Here is a 7,166-nt window from a genome sequence, read left to right as displayed (position 1 = left end):
TAGTAAACTCTTTGGGTGTTAGTCACATGGGGATGTGACCTTGAGTGTTAATCACATATCGATGTGAACTGGATTATTGACTCTAGTGCAAGTGGGAGACTGTTGGAAATATGCCCTAGAGGCAATAATAAATTGATTATTATTATATTTCCTTGTTCATGATAATCGTTTATTATCCATGCTAGAATTGTATTGATAGGAAACTCAGATACATGTGTGGATACATAGACAACACCATGTCCCTAGTAAGCCTCTAGTTGACTGGCTCGTTGATCAATAGATGGTTACGGTTTCCTGACCATGGACATTGGATGTCGTTGATAACGGGATCACATCATTAGGAGAATGATGTGATGGACAAGACCCAATCCTAAGCATAGCACAAGATCGTGTAGTTCGTATGCTAAAGCTTTTCTAATGTCAAGTATCTTTTCCTTAGACCATGAGATTGTGCAACTCCCGGATACCGTAGGAGTGCTTTGGGTGTGCAAAAACGTCACAACATAACTGGGTGGCTATAAAGGTGCACTACGGGTATCTCCGAAAGTGTCTGTTGGGTTGGCACGAATCGAGACTGGGATTTGTCACTCCGTGTGACGGAGAGGTATCTCTGGGCCCACTCGGTAGGACATCGTCATAATGTGCACAATGTGATCAAGGAGTTGATCACGGGATGATGTGTTACGAAACGAGTAAAGAGACTTGCCGGTAACGAGATTGAACAAGGTATCGGGATACCGACGATCGAATCTCGGGTAAGTATCGTACCGATAGACAAAGGGAATTGTATACGGGATTGATTAAGTCCTTGACATCGTGGTTCATCCGATGAGATCATTGTGGAACATGTGGGAGCCAACATGGGTATCCAGATCCCGCTGTTGGTTATTGACCGGAGAATGTCTCGATCATGTCTGCATGTCTCCCGAACCCGTAGGGTCTACACACTTAAGGTTCCATGACGCTAGGGTTATAAAGGAAGCTTGTATGTGGTTACCGAATGTTGTTCGGAGTCCCGTATGAGATCCCGGACATCACGAGGAGTTCCGGAATGGTCCGGAGGTAAAGATTTATATATGGGAAGTCCTGTTTTGGTCACTGGACAAGTTTCGGGGTCACCGGTATTGTACCGGGACCACCGGAAGGGTCCTGGGGGTCCACCGGGTGGGGCCACCTACCCCGGGGGGGCCACATGGGCTGTAGGGGTGTGCACCTTGGCCTATATGGGCCAAGGGCACCAGCCCCAAGAGGCCCATGCGCCAAGGGATAAGGAAAGGAAGAGTCCTAAAAGGGGAAGGCACCTCCGAGGTGCCTTGGGGAGGAGGGACTCCTCCTAGCCTCACCCTTCCTTGGAGGAAGGGCCAAGGCTGCGCCTCCCCCCTCTCCCTTGCCCCTATATATATGTGGGGGGTGGGAGGGCAGCCATACCAATGTTCTGGTGCAGCCCTCTCCCCTCTCCCAAGTACTTCTCCTCTCCCGTGGTGCTTGGCGAAGCCCTGCAGGATTGCCATGCTCCTCCATCACCACCACGCCGTTGTGCTGCTGCTGGATGGAGTCTTCCTCAACCTCTCCCTCTCTCCTTGCTGGATCAAGGCGTGGGAGACATCGTCGGGCTGTACGTGTGTTGAACGCGGAGGTGTCGTCCGTTCGGCACTTGGTCATCGGTGATTTGGATCACGACGAGTACGACTCCATCAACCCCGTTCACTTGAACGCTTCCGCTTAGCGATCTACAAGGGTATATAGATGCACTCTCCTTCCCCTCGTTGCTGGTTTCTCCATAGATAGATCTTGGTGACAAGTAGGAAAATTTTGAATTTATGCTACGTTACCCAACAGCCCCTACATCATCAAGTGAGAAACAAAACTTCAATGAAGAATTGAGCTTAATGGTGAAGAACTTCAACAAGTTCTACAAGAGTAGAAGCAAAGATAGAAGCTTCAAGTCAAGGTCCTACAATGACAAAAGATCTTCTAGTCGAGAGCGAAACTGCTACAGTTGTGGAAGACCCGGACACTATTCCAATGAGTGTACGGCTCCCTATAAGAGAAGAGAAGATTCTCCAAAAGGAAGAAGCAAAGAATCACCACCAAGAGAGAGAAGGAGTAGAGATGATCGTTATGAACGAAGATACTCACAGAGAAGCAAGGATTCGGAAAGGAAGGAAAAATCATCAAGGAGCTACACAAAACAAAGACATCAAGCTCATGTTGGTGAATGGGTATCCGGCTCCGACTCCGACAGCCACTCCGAGAGAAGTTATCACTCCGACTCCGAAGATACTCAAGATGAAGGTGTTGCCGGTCTAGCACTTGTGTCAACCAACTCCTACGACATATTTGACTCACCAAATGAAGGAATTGGAAGATGCTTCATGGCCAAAGGTCCTAAGGTAACACACCCCGAGTATGTTGATTTCAATAGTGATGAAGATGACTTGTTAGGTGATGATTTGCTTGTTGACAACTCTAGTGATGAATACTGTGATGAAACGTCAATTAATCATGCTAATCAAGATAAAACGAATGACAATGATAAGGAGAAGATTGAGGATCTAACTAAAGAACTAAACACTCTTAAGTTAGCTCATGAAACTATCTTCGAAGATCATCGAGAACTTTTAAGAGCTCATGAGAAATTACGCTTTGAAAAGATCAATCTTGAGCAAGAGCATGAGTTCTTAAAAGCAATCAATGATGATCTCCGCAAGAAAAGTTCTTCTTACATTGCCAAGCGTTTACTCTTATCCACTTACATGCCTCAAGTCAAGTCTAGTAACAAGAACAAGAAAGATTCTTCCTCTAGCAGTAACAATGATCATGCTAAATCCAATATTGTTGCTTCTAGTAGTTCTCTTGATTCCACTAATGATTCTCTTAGCCAAGTTACACTTGAGCAAGAAAATAGCTTATTGAAGGGAATTATAGAGAAAGGAGTGTACAAAAGCCTTGCCGGGAGTAAGCAATTTGAGGAAATTGTGCGTAAGCAAGGAATGCACCGGAAGAATCAAGGTGTTGGTTTTGAACGAAAGTTCAATGCCAATGGAGTTGAGTGGGAAGAAGATCAATACCCCAAGACAAAGTTTGTTCCTCAACAAGAGAAGTATGATACTTCTTTCAAGGGGACACAAGCTCAAGATGATCTTCCACCACAAGACTACAAGCAAAAAGGCAAGGACAAGCTTCAAGAGGAAATTGATGCATTTGAAGAAGCTCCTAAGACCTTAGTCAAGTGGATTCCCAAGACTACTTCAAGTTCCACTTCATCAAGTATGACTACAACTCCAAGGATTCCCATCAAGATGGTGTGGATCCAAAAGAAGAAGAACTAGAGAGTTCTTGAGGGTGACTCCGCCAACATACTTCACTCTTATCATTTTGGCAAGAACAAGTGCAATCAACTTCCACATCTTGCACTAGTTCAAGGAGTCACAAGCCCTCTTGTTGGTAAGACAAGGGACAAGGTAACCTAAAAGTTTTCATGGACATCATCGTGTGTGTGCATCACTCTATGTCTATGGATATCCTTGTTTGTTCCTTGTGGGACTAACCCATGTAGGTATTGAAAGTGCAATTCACTCAAATGGATAGCTCCAAGTGATCTACATCAACATTGAGCATCCACATCTTCAACATCTACATGAAGTCATCATCGACAAAACCCGAGGTTAGTTCATCCCTCTAAGGGGGGATATCACATCTAGGGGGAGCTTTACTCTAAGACTTGAGCTAAAGCAACTCTAAAGATGTGAACACAACAATGCTTTATGTAAAAGTGGTAACCCCACTTGAGCTTAAACGATGAGTATGACCTATGATCAAGTGTTCTCACTTGACTCCTAAGTCAATATACTCATATATAGATGACCTTGTCATCGCAAATTGCTTGATAGATGCTAGAATTGGTTGTGCATGCCTTGTCACATATTTCATTTGCCATCTTATTGTGTGAGCATGCTGGTTGCATATTTTACTCATTCGAGGACATCCACTTGTTGTTTTGATTGTTTGGTTTTATTTCCTTTTGCCAAGTGGATGGACAAGAATGCCTAAGAATCTCCTCTAGCTATCTATGCTTTTCTCGTCTCAAACTCTATTCATGCTACATCACAAAATTTGATCAAGTCAGATTCGAACCACTCTGTGTGAGGAGCGCTCGGAGTCCACGATTCGTCATAGACTTAAACTTCCAAAACCTCTTTATGATTCTTGGTCTGACCGATACCCTACTTTCGGTCCTACCGAGATCATTAAGTTGATCTAGGTTTTCGATCTCGGTGCAACCGATTTGAACCATTCGGTCACACCGAGTTGCAACAACTGTATACAGTTTTGCATCTCGATGCCACCGAGTTGTTCCACTCGGTCACACCGACAGGGTCGGGCTATATATAGTCACGGGCAAAAATTTGGAAATTTCTCCGAACCCCTTCGCCCGCGCGATAGCCTGCTCTGCCAACTTGGTCTTCGGATCGTCTCCTCGCCGCCAGCCGCCTCCAGTCGCTGGTCTCCGTCGCCGTCAACGGAAATTCAACCCCGCCGTTGCCGCCGTAGCGAGTCTCCGCCGAACTAGGGTATGGACTCGATCTTTGTGCTATTCCCAATCCGATTCTTAGCACATTGTGATCATCATGATTCTTGCCACGTTTGTTAAACTCCTATCCAGTCAATGCGTTCGTAGATTAGTTTTGATTCGAAAATTTTAGGGTTAGGTTTCCGCCGAAACCATCTCGGACCCACCGAGTTGAAAAACTCGGTCCCACCGATTTGGCTTATGCCATTGCACAAGTGAGACTCGGTCTGACCGAGAATTACTTATCGGTGTGACTGATTTTGGAACTTTGTGAAACCCTAGCAGTCTCGATGCCACCGAACTGTGACTCGGTCTGACCGAGTTCACTAGTTTAGGTTCCAAAACTGCTTCGGTATCACCGAGTTTAAAAATCGGTAGATCCGAGATGATTTCAGTGGGAAACTAAAACTAAGATTTTGAATCATTCTTTTGCAAAAATCTCTGCATTTTGTGATGCTCATCCACTCTACCTCATCTATAAACTATTCACAGTGTCAGCAGTTAGCTTGTTCATCATGTCAGACCAAAGTGATAGCCAGAACATGTCAGAACAGCCAGTGCAGATGAGTGAGGGCACTAGTCCCTCTAGTTCTTCAGATGAAGGCAGCAGGAGCACCCCTAGCAATCTGCCAAAAGCTACCACAAGACAAAGGAAGAAGAGAACCTCAGAATCAGAGGATGAGGACTATGTGGCAGAAGAGGAAGAAACTTCAAAGAGAGTAGTGATCGAGAAGGAACATGGCTCAGCTCAAGGCACAAAGCCAGGATTGAAAATCAAAAGGCCAGCAGGTAGGCAGCCTATGCCAAAGGCCAGAGCCTCAACTCAGATTCCTGAAAAGCCTGCAACCATAGAGCCAATTGCTGCTGAAGGAAAGAAAAGAAAGGAAAGGGTCAAGGAGACCGTAGCCAGAGTGCTTGGAAAGGCTTCCATCATGGAAGGAGAGGAAGAATAAGAGGTTGCTGCACCAGCACCTAAGGCACCCAAGCTAATGGGTGATGCTATCAAATCAGGGGCTACTGCATCTAAGCCCAAGGAAGCACCCAAGGCTGCATCAAAGGTCAAGACAGCTCCAAAGAGAAATACGAGGAGCATACCTGCAACTGAGAAGAACAAGGCCCCAGTGCCTGAAGCTGCTGAAGAAGATGATGAAGAGCACGTTCTGAGAAAGCTCAAGCCCAAGATCCCAGACCACAATGATGCTCATCCTGTGGCTGAGGACATGAAGCTCAGAAGAGACTCATGGCTGAGGAAGTGGAGAGAAGCAGATCCATATGCTTCAAGGAGAAGAACTGCTATTGATTATAGGTTCCACACTAAGGAACAACAGGACTTCTATGAGACAGTTTTGTTGGACAAGAAGCCCATAGTTTGTGACATGAGATGGGTCAATTGGGAGTACATCAAGGACAATGAAGAACACTACCCTGGAGTGTATGACAGCTTCAATGCTTGTGGAGTAGCAGACTTTGTTGGGCAGAAGCTCACAAAGTGGAACGAGGAACTCATTATGCAATTCTACTCCACAGCACATTTCTACCCAGATGGAAAGATCACATGGATGTCTGAAGGTACGAGGTACCAATCTACTATTGCTGAGTGGGCACAGCTCATCAATGCCCCAGAGGAGCATGAGGATGACTTGGATATCTATGCCAAGAAGAAGATGGACCACAACTCTATGTCCAATATGTACAAGGAAATTCCAAATGAAGCACTTGATACTTTCAAGTTTGGCTCAGTCCATTATCTTCTGTTAGGGCTGCCAACTATCAACTAGATCCTTAGGCACACTCTGTTGCCCAAGTTAGGTGATCACAAGATGATCAAAGGCCATGCAATCAATTTGCTTCATGTATTTGATGTGCCTCAGAAATTCAAGGTCATGAGCCTCATAGTAGAAACTATCAAGAGGATTGCAGTAGATCAGAAGAGGAGCTGTGGTTATGCCCCTCAGATTCAGGAGTTAATCAACTCGAAGATGGGCACAGGCATATACTTGTTGGACAAGGAACACTTGCCTATTCATCCATACTTTGAGGACAACCAAGTTGTGATGAATGAGAATGAACCATCATCAGTTCAAACACAAGCAAAGAAGGAGCAGGCGAGGAAGGAGAAAGCTGCCAAGTTGCCAACTCAAGAGGAGGCATCTGAGTATTTCTTGAAAACCAAACAAGAGTAGCTTGGTTACTTGATTGCATCCACCCTACGGATTGAGCAAGGACTAGCCACCCTAACTCAGAACCAGGCAAGCTTAGAGAGGATCATGGAACAAAAGTTCTATGACTTGGATGTCAAAGTGACAGAGATTCAGACTGCAGTGGAGCAGCTCCAGGATGACATGCAGGAGAGGAGAGGCAAGACTACAACTGATGCCTTTGCCAGAGTGCCACGAGGTCCGAGGTCGTCTGCAGTGCCAGTTGCTGACCCCAGAGCCACCACGTCTGCACCAGCTATAGCTTCAGTTCCACCAGCTCCAGCATCTACTTCAGCCTCAACTCCAACCACGTCTACAGAAGGCTTCGTCCTTGGAGTGCTCCGGACTCCACCACCACCTGAAGATCAAGCCTGAGTGTCGACTTAGCACTATGC

The sequence above is a fragment of the Triticum urartu genome, chromosome 2A, assembly GCF_056163025.1.
Source record: "Triticum urartu cultivar PI428250 chromosome 2A, HENAU_Tu73, whole genome shotgun sequence".
Classification (NCBI taxonomy): domain Eukaryota; kingdom Viridiplantae; phylum Streptophyta; class Magnoliopsida; order Poales; family Poaceae; genus Triticum; species Triticum urartu.
The sequence above is the reverse complement of the archived record's forward strand: the minus strand, read 5'-3'. Positions refer to the sequence as shown.